This window comes from Desmodus rotundus, chromosome 1 (genome assembly GCF_022682495.2).
Source record: "Desmodus rotundus isolate HL8 chromosome 1, HLdesRot8A.1, whole genome shotgun sequence".
In the NCBI taxonomy this organism is placed as follows: Eukaryota; Metazoa; Chordata; class Mammalia; order Chiroptera; family Phyllostomidae; genus Desmodus; species Desmodus rotundus.
The window spans coordinates 204832129-204852273 of record NC_071387.1 but is presented as its reverse complement, the minus strand read 5'-3'; the positions used below and the strand labels follow the sequence as shown (position 1 = coordinate 204852273).

General features: G+C 45.6%; 1 protein-coding gene across 2 annotated transcripts in view; it reads right to left on the bottom strand.

Annotated features, from left to right (window-relative positions):
* Positions 1-20145, bottom strand: part of GHR (growth hormone receptor) — a 212852-nt gene that overhangs the window by 149921 nt on the left and 42786 nt on the right. The gene's annotated exons all lie outside the window — the stretch shown is intronic.

The window sequence follows — 20145 nt, the reverse complement described above, 5'->3', positions numbered from 1 at the left end:
TGTGGACTGAAGTTTTAATTCTTAGTGAGCTTGACTCCTGAAATGGGAGTAGGAGCTGCTTTGGGTGGCAAACGGGTAGAGAAAAAAAAAGGCCTGGGGCCCTGTTCCTGGGTCATTCTAACAGTTGGAGAGGTTGGGGTAATGAGCACAAGCAGCGAAGAGAACTTACAAGGAAGACCTGTGAGGAGGGAGAAAAATCAGGGAAGACTGGTGTCCCGGAAGCCAAATAAAGAAGTGGGGGTGGGGTGGGGTGACCAAACAGGTCGAGGAAGGTGAAGACTGAAGACTGGCCATGAATTTAGCAACCAGGATGGTCCCAGCAACCAAGCCCAGTTTTCAATAGCCATCCGCCTGTAATCAATGGAGTACAGACAACTGTCCCAAGGAGTTTTGCTGAAAAAAGGGATTAAGAAATGGAGCTAAAGAAAGACATAGGATCAACATTTGTATGTGCATTTTTTATAACACTGGGACATCACAGCATGTTTCTGTGATGACTGGAATGATCCAGTGGAGAAAGAAAATGGATAATACAAGAGAGAAGGAGAAACATTGCTGGGGTCGGTGTCTGATTAAAGGCAAGAGGGAAAGCAAGTGTCAAGGGGAGAGCGTGACTCAGAAGCTCCTCATTAGCAGGAGGGGGCACAGCGTTCGGCCACTGACTCCGAGATGAGCAGATGTGGTAGTGGGAGCTGGCAGATTCTCTTCCTGTCTCTGGGTTGTTTTTGTTTGCTTTGGGGTTTTTTGGGAGGAGGCGGTAAAACTGGAAGGAAGGTTATCTGCACAGAGGTGGGATGCGGGATAAGCATCAGGGCTTGAGGGGAGAGGACAAGGCGTGCAACCGTTGTTTAGGAGAGTAGGAAGGCACAGGGACGAGGGTGGGGCACGGCCAGGCATCACTGAGGGCTCAGTGAGGTGGTGGCTGTGAATTCACAGTGAAACCAGTCAGCCTGGCGTGTGTTTGTTCCGGCACCATTTTGCCCTCAGGTATGGGCATGGTGTAGGCAGAGAGCTGGATTTAATCTGGGTTGGGATTTTGCCAGATTAAAGTAGGATGATGCAAGAGAAGTATAAAAGATTATGATAATGAACCTCTGCCACCAGAACAATTGGTCCCCATCCCCCCCCCCCCCCCCCCCGCCATGGAATTCACAATTTCAAATTCTTATACCTGAAGGTGATGGTATCAGTAGGCGGGAACTTTGGGAGGTGATTAGGTCATGTGGCTAGCACCCTCATAAAAGGGATTAGTTTCCCTTGGAAAAGTGACTCCACAGAGCTCCCTAGCCCTTCCACGTGTTAGGACACAAGGGGAAGTCTGCAACCCAGAAAAGGGCTCTCACCCAACCATGACCTCAAACCTCCCACAGCCAGAACTGTCAGCGATAAATTTCAGCCGTTCACAGGCCGCCCTGTCAGGGGTATTTTGTTAGGGCAGCCTGCCAGGACTAAGACATGAACCACGGAATATGGTGTGTGATAAAGATGTTTATTTCTTGTCAGCTGAGAAGGGACAGTGAACCGGCATTGGCTCTAAGCAATTGTCATACAGCAAATGAGAATCTATAGATGCATGTTTCATCAAAAAGTGGTGTCTTTCCCCCTTCTTCATAAATGCCCTTTTCCCTTTCTAGTGGGCAAAACCACAGTAACATCAAACACAAGCTTCCTGTTGAGAGATGAGTAAGTTGTGTAACATTCCCATTAATACTGAGAGCAATCATCCTTTGAGGCTCACTGTTTACAACAGTGAGTTCAGCAGCCCTGCTCTCAGCTGAGGGCTCCCGGAGACTGTGGTGGCTGGCCGGTTATGGGATGGAGCATCGCCTGTGACCTGCCATCGTCTGCAAGTCATTCCGTGCGCATGCCAGCTTGGGCTTCCTTACCACTCCTCTCTGTCCTGGTAATGGACTGCCAGGAGACATTCTCAGTGACTTTTCTGTCTACTTTTTCCCTCTGGGCCTGTGCCCACGAGTGAGCTGAAGGACCAACCCCTTCAGTCCCATCACCACACATGGGCCTGAGTGATGAGACAGGCTGAACCGACCCTCCATCCTGGCTGCTGGCAGGCATTACCAGTGGACTTGAAAGAAAGTTTCCGAAAGTGGATGTTAACCCAAGATCAAATGAGGTCAGGGCCGTGGATTCCTTGAATATACTGTTCTTCTTTGGCAGCTTGTTTTTGGAAGCTGGAATATACCATTCTTTTGTGGTTCTAAAATAGCATTTCCCATCTGGGCTAGTTATTCTGTTTGGCCCTCCTCCCCCTGTGAGAGCCAGTCCAGGGCCTTCCTCCTACACTTCACTCCTTGACTGCTAAGGGCCGAATGGCAGGCTCTCTTTCTGGCTGACTTCCTACTGGGTTTGAACAATAGAGATCAGAAAGTTGAAAGAGAGGCCAGGGATGACTTCCCCTCCATCCCTGTGGCCCCTCCTTGTGGCTCCTGCTGTCCCAGGACTAGAGAAACACCCTGTCCTTCCACTGCTGCTCCAGGTCCAGGGTGGAAACAGCCTCCCTGGCAGCAAGGGTCCCAGTGCCCCAACACGCCCCGTTGGTGACTTTCACCCCACCCCCCGTACATCTCCCCTTCCTTAGTGTCTCTCGAACCTTCTAAGTTAGACTCTGTTTCTTGCCAGTACCCTGACTGACATCGTTTCAAATCCTGCCAAGTGTAATTTTTCAAGTGCTCTTTGGTGCTGAAGCTGCAAGAATCCCAGGCAAATCCCAAACATATGCAACATTTTCATTCATTCATTCATTCAATCCAGGTGAATATGCTAACACCATGTCTTGTTAAAAGTAGAAAAAGACTCCTTTACTTTGAGAATTTCAGAATGACTTAACAGGGAACCAGGTCTACACATCGCTTTTTTTTCTGTCAGTAAAACTTTCACTTCCTGAATCAACGGACACCTAACAAGGGCTAGTAGTCACCTGTCATTCAATAAACTTTCAAAAGACTGCTGAAATCTTTTTCTATTAACTGTGACCCTGAAACTGTAAGTATTTTGATGACAGCTGTTTTGATTCCCTAGACAACTAATCAGCCAATTATTAGATTGTTTGGGAGGTTCTCCTAGTCTACATAAAAGGCCCTGAGATTCTTCAGAGAGTGCAACTGAGGAAATGAAAAGAATTTCAGTGTACTTCAAAAAAGTTTTCAGCAGTAACAACTCACCTATCTGATGGCTAAACTGTGCCAAATGTCAAAAGATTGGTAATACAACCCTATATTTACCCAAGATTAGCCAGGCTATAAAGATTGAGGTCAGAGAATACTGCTGTAAGTTTTCCATGAATTTGCTTAATAATCAACCATTAAGACTACACTCCTATTTCCTCGTAAGGACCCAAGATCCTGAAAAGTCTAGGGAAAAACGTCGGCTGCCATTACCCAGGTAAAATGAGGTCAGAGTGAAATTTCTAGAGGAAATCTCTGAGTCCAGTAGGTTCTTATCTTAAGGAAAATAACTTTGCAGACTGACCGATGTGGTCACATCAAACAGACGTCAACATCACATTGCACAAGATACACAGTCTATAAAAGTCCTACCAGGAGGGGAAAATGTATTCCTGTCAAGAATGCATATGTAATCTACAGTTCAGCCTGGTGAAATGGACCAGAAATACTATTTTGCTTTGGAAAACGAACGAAGGACTACATGTTAGCAACTTTTTCAACCTTTGCTCCTAAGAAGTATGTTAGAGAGAACAAAACAAGACAATTATCAGTTCAAATTCTGGCTTTGCCTTAGTGACTCCATTAACCTTTGGCATGTAAATTGCCATCTCTAAGTACCAGTTTCATCATCCACAATACAGGAACAAATACTCATTTGCTTTGGTTCACAGATACCATCGGTTATGAGATGCCCCATTTCACTTGGAAATGGCTTTTGGGAAAGAAAAAAAGAAAAACATTATAATGTGAAATGTACTTATTAATGACGTCATGCATCCTGACTTCAGACCTACGAAACTGGATGAAATGTAATCTGGGAAACAGGACAAGGCTATCCACTTCATTGCCTGTGTCACGTGAGATAAATGACAGACTGTGGAGCCCGTCCCAGCACGCGGCTCCAGAGCAAGCCCTCATAGACAACGATGGTACATTGTCAGCATTAACATTAGCATTGATGAGGAGGAGCATCCATTAGGGTTTTTGCTCAAATAGATTTCAGTTCAAAATACCAGGGAATTTTGAAGGTAAAACATGTTGGAGAGTCATTGTTCTCTTTTCTTTGCTTTAGAGATAACCTGCACAGATGGCAAGATAAAGTGACTTATCAAAGTGCTCTAATTAATTGCAGAATCAAAACTAGAACACAGATCTACTTGTCTGATTAATAATAATAATGACAACAACAATAATATAAGAGCATCTTTGTGCCAGGCACGGCCGTAAGTGCTTTATGTGTAATACTGAGTCATCACAACAATCTAATACCACAACGTACTGGGAACTATTATCCCATTTTACAGAAGAGGAAACTGAGGCCCACACAGGATAAGTGAAACTCACAGAGGCATACGACAGCATTAAAAAAAATTGACTTATAAAAGCAAAAAGCCATAAACACTGAAGCACTTGAAACAATGAACGGTGCACAAAATTGCCCAGGTAGTGACTTGTACCTGGATACCATCCCTTCTCAGGAGGTGAGTCCTCACTTCTTTCATCGCCCTTGGCTCACCAATCAGTTCAAGATCCGGGCTTGAAGAGACATCCTCCTCAGCTCTCAGAAGCAGAGTTCTAGACTCTTCTGCTGGTCCCCTGCCAGTCCTGCTTTCCTTAACAGACAACTCCCAACAGGCGTGCTCGAGCAGCCCCATGGCAGGGCCAGGCTGCCAGGCGAGTGGCTGAAGTCTGACTGCCCTTGAGAACAGGGAAGCCACTTCCAACTGCTACATGGACCCTGTTTAATGTTAGGCATCCAGAAACCTGAAGCAATGCTTAGCTGAAAAGGGCAGCACTAGCTGGCACTAGCTGGTGCTTTTCTTCTCACTTTTAAAGAGAGTGAAGCCCCTCTAGAGATAATCAAGAGGCCCAGAATATAAGGAAAGAATTTCCCAACAGAGTCTCTGATGAAGGAGCTGTGACAAAATCCTCATATCCTTGCCCTGTAGAGGGACAGAGTGCTCACACTGAAGACTGCAGTAGGAGGGTCAGGTAAGAGATATGAAGGCAAGTACCAGGAGATCTTTATCTATTTCTTTCTTGAAACTCACCTCCTTCTTCCTTCCTGCCTGGCCCAGCAGGCTCTCTCCCCATTAAAAATTGGGCACCGCATCTGGTGAACTGGACCAGGGCCCACAGTCAGCCACAATCTGGTTGTATTACTTCCTAAAATAGATGAATAACATCACCCAATGTAGACAAACTTCTGCTTTCTGAGTGAGTCTAAACTTTGTGGGCTCACTCCAAAAGACAGTCCCATGTTCATCCCAACTCAGCTGCAAATAAAAGACTGTGAGACTTAGCAAAGCTATAGGTGTCGAATTTAAAACCGTGTAAGAGATACGTAAGCACATAACCCCATTTTATGGTCTACCCAATTGAACCTGTGTATACATTCAGTGTATGCACTCAATGTGTCCTTAATGCTTTCCCAAAGCTCCCCCTCTTCGCTCTTCCCCCACCCCCTGAAGCACAGATAGGCCTGTTGTTCTGAGTTTAAACTTCCTGTTGGATCATTTATAATGGTTTCTGGTATCTGGGTATCCATAGATGTCCATGAGCACTCCACTTTATTTCCTTCAGCTGTCTGACCAGATATCACCTTGTCAGAGTCATTCCCTGACTGTCCCACGTAAAATGCCAACTCCTCGGCCCCTTCCCATGGCCGGCGTGTCCCCATGGCACCTATGTCTATGTGGCATATCATACGTGTTTACTGACCGTCTCCCTTCACTAAATGTCAGAAAGGACTTTGTGTTGTTCTTTGGTGAATCTCTACCACTTATAGCAGTGACTAGCTCAGAAAGACTCTCAGTAAATATTTGTCAAGTGCATTCATTAACAGTCTTCAAAGCAATTCTTCATTCCCCATCATTGCCAAAAGGTGATAGTGTACTCTACCACTTTCCTTAAAATCTAGAATGCATTGCACCTCTGTGCCCCACCCCCAAGTTATCTTATTTTTTAAATGAATCATGTTTACTAGATTCTTTACTAGAACATTCCATATTTTGACACTGTACCTATTTCAGAATGAGGTCATTCTCTAAGTCCAAAACAAGGTCAAAGGCATCTCCTGATGTCTTTCAATAAGCTTTAGAGCACGTCACAGCAGGAAACTTTTCTCTTATGGCTCAGAAGCTTGGGCATAGGGAAATATTTGGAACACGGTGGGAGAAAAATTAAACCCATACCTGGAGTTTTGTTTCGGAGACCCTGGGAGTCACAGACTAAAGCTAGACAGAGCCCGAGGCACAGAGCACCAGCAGCTAGAGTGCACCCTGTAATCAAATCCTGCGCATGCCAGGACACGCTGTGCCTCTCTGTCTGTGATGTTCTCATCTTCTCCTTGAATATCATCTAGTCTGATCATTTCCCCGCCTTACTCTTCCTTTAGATCAGGAACTGACCCCGTGGGGAACACATGAACACTATATATTTTTTTAAACATCTCTAAAATCTTGAAAACTGGCATGAGTTTTATTTTAACAGTTTACTCACACAATTCTGTGCCTCCACTGCTGAAAAGTTCAGGCTAGTGTCGAATCACTGAGGTTCATCCTAAGAAGTTGTGCTACAACTAGAGTCTCTGGACCTCAGTGTCGGGCCCTACAAAACCTGACAAGCGGACCTGCAGAGCTCTGGCGCCCCTCTCCATTTTATGAACCTCTGACTCCCGCCAGCTGCGTTTTTATGTCAACTGCCCGTAGGCGAGCAGCAGTCCTGCCCAGAAGTGAGGACAGACACTGACGGGCGCTATGAATGAATGATACAGATGACAACCTACCCTCCTAGGCTGGTTAGTTTGACGGCAGTTAACATGACTCACGGAGAAGCTGCTCTGAACTCAGCAAAGTCACCTGTGTGTCAGGCGTGGTGATTCCAGGACCCTTCCCTAAGCACTTTGTCAGTGTAGCTTGCAGATGAGCTTTTCCTCAAAACTTTTCCATCTTTAGGGCCATTTTTTGGTTACCACTGCCCAGCCCCTCCCCCTCAGCTGTTATGTTTACCAATCTGGCTGCTTTTCTTTGTGCACGGCATGGTTCGCACCGGGAAGGGGTTTCTCCCTTAGGTGGCATTGGGCAACGTCAGGGTTAACTTCTGGTTGTTGCAAGTTGGGGGAGGTGTGTTATGGGCATCCAGTGGGCAGAGGGCAGGGATGCTGCTAAGCACCCTACAATGTAAAGGGCTGTCCTCACAATAAAGAATGGTCTGCCCTGGCTGGTGTGGCCCTGTGAGTTGGAGCGTCATCCCATAACCGAAAGGCTGTGGGTTCGATTCTTGGTCAGGGCCCATGCATCACTGGTTGGGGAGCCTACAAGATCCAGGCAATTAATGCTTCTCTGTTACGTTGATGTTTCTCTCTCTCTCCTTGCCCCCTTCCTCTCTCTCTAAAAACAATGAGGGCATGTCCTCATGGGAGGATAATAAAACAAAGTAAAATAAAATTGTTAATAGTGCCAAGATGGAGAAGCACAGGTCCAGAGAGAGGAAGGACGGAGGGAGGAGGGAGGAGGGGCAGTTAAACCGGCATCAGTCTGAGCAGTGCTTTCTCCAGCACGGACGCCTGCGGCCTGTGTGTAACTGGCTTCTCGCACACACACCTTAAGGTTATCTGCCAAGACGTTATAGGCTTTCTGAGTTTGTGACCTCTGGACTCTATTACATGTCTGGCTTTTTGTTTTAAAATCCCCTTCCTCCTCCTCCCCAAAAAGGGTCCAGTCATGAGGTTTCAGCTAAGTTTCAGCCCCTTTGCAGAGCAACAGAAAGCAAGTCCGGCCCTCCCGAGCCGACTGATTCTCTCAGGTGACCCTACATGGTAGATGCTGTTTTCCTCTGCAGGCTGAGACTCTCATTTTTTTTAGGACAGACTGTTCTCTTGTAGCTCTATACTTGGCAGAAAGAAAAAAATAAAAACAACCACACACAGCTTTCTTGTGGGTAGCCAGGTATGGGGCAAGGATTCAGACCTCTGATAGCTCAGGCGCTTGGAGAACTTCCTTACCGAGGTGAAAACTCCTTACACCGCAGCTGCCTCTTGGCCTCACAGAGGCCTGCAGTTTGTGGGCAATCAACAAAGAGCCACAGGGAATGGGAACCCGAGATAAAAGTGACTGCTGACTCAACAGTAGTCACCTGGCAGGTGTCAGATGTTGCCGACAGCCAGGGCTCCCCAGGTGCTCTATTTGTCCCTGCCAAGCTGATGTGCTCAGGTAGCTCCCAGCAGCCTTCCCCACAGCAGGGAGTGTGGCTGGTCTTACCAGATACCTGCTGGCAATGCACTGCTCAGCGACACAAGCATCCTCACCCTTCCCTGCACTGGCCTGAGGACAGCTGGCCGTGGCCACTCCTCCCTGGCATGGGCCTGTTTTACCACAAGGGCCAGAAGGAAATGATTGTAGCTGTGATCTGTGTCCCATACCAGGAGACTGGAGAGGGCTACTGACCGCTATTCTATCAAGTTCATTCGAAGTGAGAGAAAGCAAGGTCCATCAGAGCTTAGGCCAGAGAATGTCAATCCTTCCAGGCATCAGAAGGACCTGGTGGAAAAGAGACTGGGAGCTGTCTGTGTACTAAGGGCTCTCCCCGGCCCTGTTCCTACAGTTCAAGTTCTAGGGGCGTGGCAATGTGCCCGCCTTAAAACAAATAAACAGAAAGTCCACATTCTCCAGGCTCCCTTGCAGAAAGGGATGGCCCTATGATGCTGACTAATGAGACTGAAGTCGAAGTCACTGAGGACATTTAAGAAAGAGAACAAACTCAGCTGGTTCAACTGTTTACCTTTTGCCCTTGACCCTTCCTCTACTTCTGGCCTGCAACCTGGTGCCTGGGCCCCTGCAGCTGTTCTGTGAGATGAGAAAGAGGGCACCACGGAAAGGATTATGAAGAGAAAGCCCGAAGCTCATGACACTTGCTCATATAGAGGCTACAATACTTACAATGTGGGAACTTGGCAATTTGCTTAATTTTCCTGGGTCTCAGTTTCCTGAAGTATGATATTATCTCCTTCACAGGGTTTTTATGGAGATTTAAATGAGATAATATCTGCTAAATTGCCTCAGAACAATTGATAGAAATCAGTTTCCAAATCAACAAATAAATCATTCCTTTCTCCCTTCTAACCTCCAGACTTAAGGAGACAATAAGCCAGACTTACTTGCTACTAGCTACCAATCTCAGCAGGGCCCTATTTGAAGTGCTTTTTGACTTGGTGTCAGTCAGCACACGGAGATGCTACTGAGCAAACAAGGCCTTAGGCCATCTTAGACCATTGATGTTCAACCTTTTTCATCTCATGCACACAGGAACTGATTGCTGAAACTCTGAGGCACACCAAAAATGATATGTTTTGCCAATCTGTCCCCAAAATAGGTATACTTTTGATTCTTTCACACCAGACGGCTATTGTGTTGGCTCTTGTCATTTTTTTATTTGACAGTCTAAGGGAAAAGAGGTCAGTGCCCCTGACTAAAGAGTCAGGTATTGCATGTTTTAAAAATTGTTGTGGCATTTTTCACCTTAGGCAATCGAAAGAGATTCCCTTCAAGGTAAGAGGCAGGAGGCCAAGATAAGTAGCAGATTGGGCCTTGTCAGGCTGAAGCAGAAAATGTAGTTTTGCTCAGTGGGGAACCCAAGAATATCTCAAACAGAGCAAACATCAGGAAGAATCTCAAATCCCTGTACAGATGAAGATATTTCTCTTCCAGGGAAATGATGGGGAAATGGAAAAGTGAAGAGGGAGAGTGACTCTCGTATGGCCCCAGGGCCTGCAGACCTCCCTCAGACCCTTACCCCAGTCTCCAAGCACACACACCGGGAGAAAGCAGCCATTGGGGATACTGATGACACCTGAAGGAGGGGCATGGTGGCCTTTCAGTTAAATCGTATTTACAAAACAGGGGGTCTCTAGTTCGGTACTGTCCGCTGTAAAGGACACTGGGATCACAGGAGGCAAACAGGAAACATTCGGTAACAAGTAAGACTCTCTCACCAATAATCATTGCCATGAGACAACCAGAGGGCCTGCAGTGAAACCCACAGAGAAGAAAACCCATGAAATGGGAGAAGCACGCCTTCCTTCGACACTAGAAACTGCAAGTATCACGCACAGGCAAGGACTCACACGTGCAAAGACTAATGCAAATGGTGATAAGCGAGGCAGCGAAGAAAATCATCTGCAGACTACAGCATGGGCTTCCACAGGAAGGTCAAGGCAACTAGCAGGAATGAATGGGAAGCACCAGTAAGAGTTTCAGCCTTTGACCCTTTAAGCACAGAGGCAGAACAAGAGACAGACATGAGCTTGGGGCACCCACAGAACACCCGGTTCCAACAGATCTCCTGAAGACACGTGAGTCCCCTCACTCTGGCCCCAATACCACCTGACATTGGTGTCCCTGCTTTGCTGTCTTCCTCACTCTTATGCAGAGTGTTCACATGATGAAAATAACTTACATGGGATGGCACACGGAGACAGATGGAAAAAGGAAAGAGAGAACGCAATGGAGAAAATCAGAGCCAGAGGAGCGTCTCTGGGCCTGGCGCCTTTCAGGAAGGCTGCTCTTTGGGCGGTTCTGTGGCTAGGTTACTGGCTCCCACAAATGGACCTTTGTTTCAACTCTTCTCCTTACCCCGAACTCCCCTCTAACTTTTCTTTCAGAAGCAACGGCCAACACTTTCGAAGAGCTCACATCATCCCAGTGTTCTAAGCACATTATGTACACAAATGTTGACCCTTTTGATCCTCAGCAGGTGAAGTGGGTCCTACTATGTTCCCATTGAACAGATGAGACAACTGCAGCACAGAGAGGTCAGGTAGTTTCCCCAGAGCTACAGAGCTCAGAAGTGACAGAACTGGAATGGGAACCCAGACAGTGTGGCCCCCGAGCCTGTGCTCTCAGTGTCCACATTATGTTGAGCTCACACAGTCTACCTCCCCCACATCCACAAAGCCAGCCCTGACTGGGCACCTCCCACCCACGATTGCACTCCACCCTCCAGTGTGCATTCGTATGCATGTTTTCATTTTCCTTAGAGAATGATTTAATACAACTTTCAGATGCAACTGTCAATTTATAAGAAATAAAGAGGACAGGAAAACATGCAGAAGGATACTGCGGGTAAGCAATCAGCTAAACCCAGGCTGTAGCAAACTCTTCAGGAGAAACAACGCAGGTTTTTCAATGAATAGATGGCAGAAAGACAGCAATTGATTTTTAACCTATAGATTAAGAGACTCAAAAGACTTATAACCACTTTCATGTGTGGGCATTAGAACCAGATTCAAATAAACAAACTATGAAAAACAAATTATGACATTTATGTGACAACTGTAATTTCAACATATCTGAATATTCAATAAGTTAAAGAATTATTTTTTCATATAATAATGGTATAACTATACCTCTAACATGCTTATTTTTTAGAGATTTACACTGAAATATCAATGACTCAAATGAATTGATGTCTGGGATTTGCTTCCAAACAACATGGGAGGGATAAACTGGGTGGGGCAGAAATGACACCAAACTGGCCACGAGTTGATACTGCTGATATTGGGTGATAGGTACTTGAAGATTCATTATCCTGTTCTGCTTACTTTCATATATACGGAACATTTTATAGAATAAGAGTTTTATAAAAGTTCGAAGGAGAGGCACATCAGGGTTTAAGAACAAGCCTTCAGGCAAGGAGGAGGCTCCAGGTTTATCAGTATTTCATCTGCGCATCCTCTTTCAGCAAAGATTTTAAAGTGCAAGGGAAGAGTTTAGATGAGAATGCAAGTCTGGGATGGAGGCGCTCCAGTTCCTAAAAGCTAAGCCTGGGAGATGCTGGGCTAGCCTGGAACTGAATTCCCTAGGGAATGAGCTTCTTGACTGGCGCTGAAGCACTCTCAGAGCGATGAAGCAAACCCTCTGTTACCCCCTGGCCAAACCTTCATCAGGCTCTGACAAGCTCAGGGCAGAAAGTACGAGAAGGAAGAAAATCACACCCACAGGTCTCAGGACTAGAGGACGAGAAGGAAGTCCTCCGTGGAGGGGAACAGGGAGCATCTACACATGAGAGAATGTTTTGTAAGGCCACACATTCACAGCAACTGTCTCAAGGCCAAGGTTTCAATCTCAGCCCCACAACCGATCTGCTGAGCAACTTTTGATGGTCACTTAACCACTCTGCACCTCAACTGTTTTACCTGTAAGTGGAGGAATTTGAATTAAAATTTCTATAAAGATCCTTAATCCAGAAGATAACACTAAAGATGTATGCTCTTGAAAGTCAGCCGGAACACTAGACGCAGCAGATTACTCAGTTCCAGTCTAGTAAAAGTTTCTTTGCAACATTACCACTGAGCCACGGAGCCCTGGGTCTTTGGCAACACAAAGAAGATGAAATTAGTGAGGTTAGGAAGAAACCAGAGAGAGTAAAATGGAATGTGAAAGGTAATGTGCTCTACACTAGGATCAACGTTTCAACTACGCACATAAATTATGGATGAAAATGATGGGATAGAAACAACAGACGAGAGAGGTGATGTGTTTTCTACCAGGACACTGCTAACTCCGGGTACTCAACCATCCGTGGGTGCCAATTGTCCTGAAGGCGATCTGTCTCTCAACAACTGTAATCAGATGCTAGACAAGGCATACCTGAGACTTGCAAACTTCACAGGCCAAATAATACTGCCTCAGCTCCCAGAAACTAGACTCCCAGAGTGCGTCTCAAGGTCAGGCACAGCTCAGATCTGCGTCTACATAGATATGCATCCAAAACACCCAGCCTTAAACTTCTTGCACGCTGTTAGGTCTTCAACAAGATTTTAAGAAGACAGTTGGTCCAGTTTGCTAAAGGACCTTCAGAGAAAAAGAACAAGCCATTGGAAATGATGAAGGAGCCTGGTATACTGAATTGGTTCACAATACTCTTAAGCTTAAATTGTAGGAATTATTCACTAATGAGGAAGAACTAATTCTCTCTGCTTAGAACACCTAATTATTGTTGCTCTCATGTGCTTCCCCTTCCGACACAAAGTACCTCTTCACAGAGCAGGGAGGTTTCTGACGCGTTGCCTCAACTGGTCTTGACAAGAGAGGAGATGAATCATAGGGGCAGCCTGGCACCATCTCACTCTGTAACAGCTCTTCGCCGAGGGCTAAACCACAGCCTGCCAGAGAGAGCGAGCACTTTTTCTTTTCTCTCTCTCTCTTTAAGTAAAAAAGAGACACTCGTAAAAGAGAAGCCCTACTTGACATAATTGGTAGAATTACTGGTGACATGGCCTGTAGAGCCGCCGTCAAGGCTGGATCTGTGTAGACAGTAAAGGCTAGCACAGCTAGGATGGACTTGATCTTCGGGAAGGCTTCAGATGATGGTTCCCAAACTCACCTGGAGCAGATTAGGGGAGATAAATTACCCCGCATGCTCTCCTGTCTAATGAAGACACACAGAGCTCGATGCCTGTCAGGTTCCGGAGCTCCACCTCTATTCGACCGCTGGGAGCCAAGGCTTTCAGGCTTCCTCTGCTCCAAGTGTTTCCTCTTGAAATTGGGACATGTGCACACAAGCTTCAGCCATCTGCACAAACAGCATCCTACCCCACCCCAATGAAGCCATCATCCCACAGGTCTGTGTTGGGCTGATGTGAGGCCAGCCCATTGTTTTCCTAACCTCTCAGTGGTAGGGCAGTGAAAGGCTGCCCAGAAGAAAAAGAAGAGATGGTGACTGGGGGGTTGTGTTTCATTAATGCAGGATGAATAACATATGTAAATAAACAGAGCCGTCATATTAATCATCTACCAGGCTGGCAAGCAACAGGTGAGGTGATTATAATCTTGGTGGAAAAATTAGCTAATAAATAATTCATAAATCTTTCAGGAGGTAGGGAAGAAAATTTATATTCACTCTCCAGCCACACCGTATCACTCTCAAAAGAGTTCATTGCTGTATTCTTTTTCTGTGTGCACACCTCCCAGTGCACGCAGGTGTCTGGAACATTCTAGAAGTACATATTAGCTAGATGGAGTGACCTGAATGTGGCATGGGCACACTTGTCTTCTAGCTATGATTTTCCCTTCCCATTCTTGCTTGTCTATAAAAGCAACAAGTACCTCAAGTTATATATGTCACCTTACAATGGACTCTATCCCCCTAAAAAAAGGAAATGGAAGACATGTCACTTTGTTCCCTCCCTGTGACACATTAGAATGTAGAAGCTGACATATTGCCTGATCAAGATGGGAGAAATTAAAAAATAGAAACACCAAGAGGTGGGAGTTTCCCTCACCTAATAGGGACACCCAATTGGAAACTTAATTCCAACCACTTACATGTTTGGTTCTGATGGCTAAGCACCTCCCTGGAGAGAACCAATGAATTTTTACAGTGCAGTTCACTCATCTGTAAAGGTCAGTGAGCAGAAATAAAAAAACATTTCGAGGCAACTCTTGGCTAACTAGACTTTTAAGTTCCGGGTGAGGATGTCACGAATGTGTCTAAGGATCAGCTGGCTACACATCAATTGCATTTACAGCAGTGAGCTCTCTCTCTCACCCGCCCATTCGTGCTAAGCCGTGCCCGAAGACACATCGAGAAGTCCGTGACTGCCTCCCAGCAAATTTCCAGAAGACAGAGCACTGAGTGAATGGTCAAGATAGCTAGGCTTAGTTACAGAGATGGTGCATCTGCTGGGTGCTGCCACTTTTATATACATCCATCCGTGCTTGATGCTGCTGGAGGCATTTTAGGCAGAATAAAACACGAGATGGTTTTTCCCCTCAGGAGTCTTCAACAGTGAGCATCAGTTTCTGGATATGAAGAGTTTGAATCGCGTTCCACTACTTGTTGAGCTACTAGGAACCAGCACACGGGGTATGGAGGAAGCGAGAACAGATGTCCACCCTCTTCTTTCCCCCTGAAAATGACCCTCCCATCCCATCCAATCAGCCAGGGTGTGGCTTCCAAGATGGTCAATGGGAAGAGAAGGGGCATGTCAACCAGAGGGCCTGAAGATGCAATTGTGGTGATGCCATGCCCTTTCATTCCTGGGATCCTGTCTGAGTTCCTAAAAGGGCCCAGCTATAGGGTTTATGGGGAGGTTGGCTGTGGTAAGTAGATAAAGGATGCGCTGTCCTGTGGGACTTGCATTCTCTAGAGCATCTACTGCGCATCCATGGGAGCACCTAGTCTCTGTGGCAGGGAGGAACAGTCCCAGGAAACTGGAAGACTCCCTTCCTGCTCCATGGGCTCAGTGTCAGCCTCTCGAAAGGCTTCCCTGTGCTGACTACGTCAAACCATGTTAGCTGCCCCCCAGGCAGCTCAGCCCTGCCCTGATGGAGGGTTTGCTGCAAGGTGGGCAGGACAAGAATGGCGTATCCACCTCGGTAGTATTTTTTTAGCGATATCCTGGTCTGTCTTGGCAAATGAAAGCTGGAAGAAATAGTTCAAGACTAATACACATGTAAAATGTGCACAAAACATTGGTAATCGGACATATGTATACATATGGAACTTTCAGAAACATTTCTTTTGCTCTAAATTCATGAGCATTACCATACCCTAAAAGTTTACTTTCTTTTCTGCTATCACAGTATATGAACCCCATTAATTACAAATAGATCATGTATGATCCTTCTAAGTATGTGTTAGACCCCTCCACACACTCATGCATTACTGGATACGACAGCCCTCCTAGAAAGTCAAATACACAGTTCTGAAACTGTATCTTATTCATCCATGTCACTACAGAAAAACTAATTTTAAGGCACAAAACCCTCAATTGAAATGGGTTTCCATTATTTTTTAAATCAGAACTTGCAAAAGTTTAAATATTTAGGCAGTCATTTTCACAAACATACTTGATAACCCCCCAATTTTAAATCTACTATTAAAAGAACATTTTTCCTGGTAATATGATATACCAAATTCCTTCTCCATTCCAAAGAAAGGCTGGCTTTATTCTAAGCAATCGCTTGCATTTAGTGCAGGGAGTCCTCTGCCTCCCTCCTCCATGGACACACTTGGCAGCAACACCTGCTAGCTGCCCACAGAATCTCTGAAAAGGCCCCATCGCTCCTGGAAAGATGGGGCGCCAACCCTTGGAAAACACCATTTCCATTTCATCTTTAGTGTAGCGAATAATGGAATTTCTACACAGTAATATGACTTTTTCCTGAGTTCCCATTACACATTCCATCACTTTATTTGTGGTGATCCAAACTATTTCTTACATACTTTGATGCCTCCACCCTTTAAATACTTGCAGGCTTATCTGTGTTTTGAAGTCAATTTTTGCCCAGTGTTTGCCATATTCCCATTTAACTCTCAAAACCTTTATCCAGGCAACAGAACGTTTGATTCCCTGATCTTGAATTTGAATGCACATAAAATATTGTTTTAGGTTACCCGGTTTATAAAGCTTTCTCTTAGAAGTACCTTTAAGCTGTGATACCAAAATGTGCTCCTGAAAATAATATTTAACCAATTGCAAATCCTTGGAGAAACCAAGGATTGTTTTTCCAAATCAGTTGCAAAAAGAAAATCAGATTCTAACCAACATTTGCAAGTGTTAGTTCATAATTTACCATCGGTAAATTGCTAAGACTTCCTTAACATCGTTCTAAATCACTCTTTCCTCTACGTACAGACATGACATGAGGTCGAGTGGAACAGCCCTACCCAGAGCGCCACCTCCCTGGGTTCACTCCACTACTTCTGCCTGCAGCAGAAAACCTGCTTTGGCATCTTCCCGAACATACGTTTCTATCTTCCCGAACATACGTTTCTATCTTCTGACCAACAACAGAAACAGACCCCAGTCAATTCACGTGTCAGATACATCGCTCCAATAATCAATATAATTTCGATATGGCTTTAACCTGAATTACAAGCAGTCCCTCTCCCTATCTCACTGTGTTTTACTTTTCTCTATCCTAATCCTGCTCTTTCTCAATATTAGCCCCTCGTTTCCCGCACCGTTATCCACTGCACGGACTTGCTGGCCTTACAGTCAGTCGGCCTTTTGCTGTATCATTCCATCGAGCAGCTCCAGGAGCTTCCCAGAGGCTACTACTGAGTGCAGGCACGAATGTGATCCCGTTTGCAGCTTTGTCTTTTCAAAATCACCTACAGAAATGCAAGGAAAAGGCAGGACCGCCCGAATGTGATGTAGGCATGAGGAGAGGAAAGAGGCCTTGTGACTGTTCTCTCGCTCTGGGTAGTGGTCACTTGTCCACAAATTCCTAGTGGGCCTGCTGCTCAAGGTCTCCAAATTGTATTGAAAACTTCCTAATCTTTTGCCTTGAAAATGCCACATGCATGCCTGTCTTCATGCCTGGGCGTGACCCCCACCTGCTGCCGGGATGCCTTCTCCCTGCGCCCACAGGTCCAGCCTTGGCTGGAGCCCAGCCCTTGGGTGGCAGGACTTTTATCCAGCCTCCTGCCTCCTGAGGGCCTGGGGACCTCTCGACTGCACTGTTCAGATGGCACTTTCCCTAGTTCAATTGTAGAACATATAAAAAGAGGTATCTCCATTGTGGAAATACAGCTACCACCTGGTGATCCAGGGATTGTATAAACATCTCTAATTCTCAAAGGGACTCTGTAATATTGCATTAAGACCCATATTTTATAGAAAAGGAAACCAAGCCTCAGAAAATGTAAGTGATGGGTCCAGCGCCATACTTTAATGGAACTAGGGTTTGAATCCAGGCCCCAACAGCTTGGGAAACCCATGTCTGTTTCACTATGCCCATTGCCCCTGCTTCTGCAGAGAGAATGAATGCTTTAAAACCAGGCCTCTCAGCACCTTCTGCTTGGAATCCACAAAGTGAGTGATCCACGGGCGTGATAACCTGGCATTGGCAACATACCCACTTCGGCAGAGGTCTCCCGCCCAGTCTTTCCACGGCAGAGCACATGCACCCACGTCCACTTCCACGGCCGTTCCTGCTCAGCCCGTGGACCTGCTGGGCTGGAGTTAATCCTCCACGGTGGTCAGAAAAATTGTGACAACAGCTCGCACAGCCATTTGCAGTGACCAAAATGGAACTTTCATTTTTTTCCTTCCAAGTAAGAGTTACAGGTTTCTCTTTAAGTGCCAGGCTTACTTCAAAATGAACACCTTCATTTTCTCTTCAATTGTTGGGTTTTCTGATGACTTAAACTACAAAAAAAAAATTTTCTTTCTAACATCGAATTGGCCTGCATGTCACACAGGTTATGATAGATTTGAGTTTTGCAGTCCAGGGTCACGTTTTAAGAGCTACGTTTGGGGTTGTGATTTTTGAATCTGTGCGACTACAAGATGTGGTACAATGGATATCACCTTGTTGCTTTTGGTAGGGGATGGGAGGCAGCGTTAGTTTTATTGATTTATTTATTTATTCTGAAAAAGGAAACATGTGCAAGATTATTTTCTTAAAGGAAAAAAATCTGTCCCGGGGACTTCAGCCCGGGAAGACCGGGCAGGCCACCGGGGCAGGTCAAAGCTGGGGCACCGCTTGTGGGGACAGCTACACCTGTGCAGCACGGGTCTCCTGACCAGGTACAGCTGGGCTTTCAGTTTGCGTTCACAGCCCTGGGCGAAGCTCAGTGGCATAGGCCAAGGAAGGCCACCCCAGCTGTCACGCAGGCAAATAGATTAGGTGCGTCCGGCAGCACAGCATAGCTCTGCCAAGGTAGCTCCGATTTCTAGGCCGGGGCTGTAATACAGTTTGTGCAATTTTGAGACATTAACGAGATCCTTCTATGGAATGGTACACAGTATTCACAATATAAGTCATGAGAGGATGCAGTTACTGAGTCAGCTATGGTCCTAGGCAGCACACAGCCTCATCCTGCTGGAAGGAAAAGGCAGAAGCCACAGGGGACCTTGTGAGCCATTCCCGTGTTTTAATGGGTAAATGCTGGATCTCTGTGAACGGCTCAGTAATGAAAACTTACCCACACCCTCCCCCAAGCTTCCGAAGTCTATTTATTCCATTCTTCTTCTTCCAAGTAACACTGAGCAGCTGCAAGAACTTGCCCAATTTTTGTGCCTTCTATGCGGAAATATCTCTTATTAAAATATTCTTGCTATATTTTTGCTTAGAATCTACTATAATTGTTAGGGTTTTTTTTCTCTCTTGTCGTGTCTTCTTTATAGGGAGAAAAAAGGGAGGGTATTTAAATGAGGTTTGGAGTTCAAAGCTAATTAGCAGGGCAATTTATTCAGCTGGGCATATCCAACACTGCTCTCAAATGTTTATATTATAGCTTTGTCCTGTTTTAAAAGTCTTATTTATAATGATGAATGGCTACAACTTCTGAATTTGGAGAGAGAATCCAAATGCCTAAGCCCAGACATCCAAATGAGACTCCAGTGATAATTCATATCCATGCACGATTATCTCCACAGCAACTCTCTGCACAATGGAACAAATGAGAGCAGACAAAATGATGAGCCTTCCTACACTCCTGTATGACGACAACTCCAATTCTTGTGTGGTCATTGCTGCGCTGGCAAAAATGTGCTGCTCGGTAAAATGATAATCAGCGCATAAAACAGGTGTGCACGCATGGGCTTTTCGTTTGTTCTCTCTTTAGCTACTTACACATCATGGACATGAAGACATTCTAGTCGCTCATTATTTATGTTTCTAACAGAAACAGCAAACTGATTCTTCTTGTTTATTTCAATCCCATATTCTACTTCTGCCCCCACCTAGCCAATCATCTCACATGGTTATGGTCAGACATTGCCAAAGAGCAGAGGGTCCATTGTCAGGACTGAACACTTTTTAAAAAAGAAAGGGAAGAGGTTAAAAAAATAAAAAGAGGGCCAGGAAAATGAGCTTGGAGGGGTCACTGGGAAGGTGGGAAAGGACTGGAAGAGGACAAAGTTGAGACACAATGGGAAGGCAGAGAAGGTTGATCAGACAGGTGGTAAGGGGCTAGGCAAGAAGTGAGGACAGAGGGGACAGCATGAGGA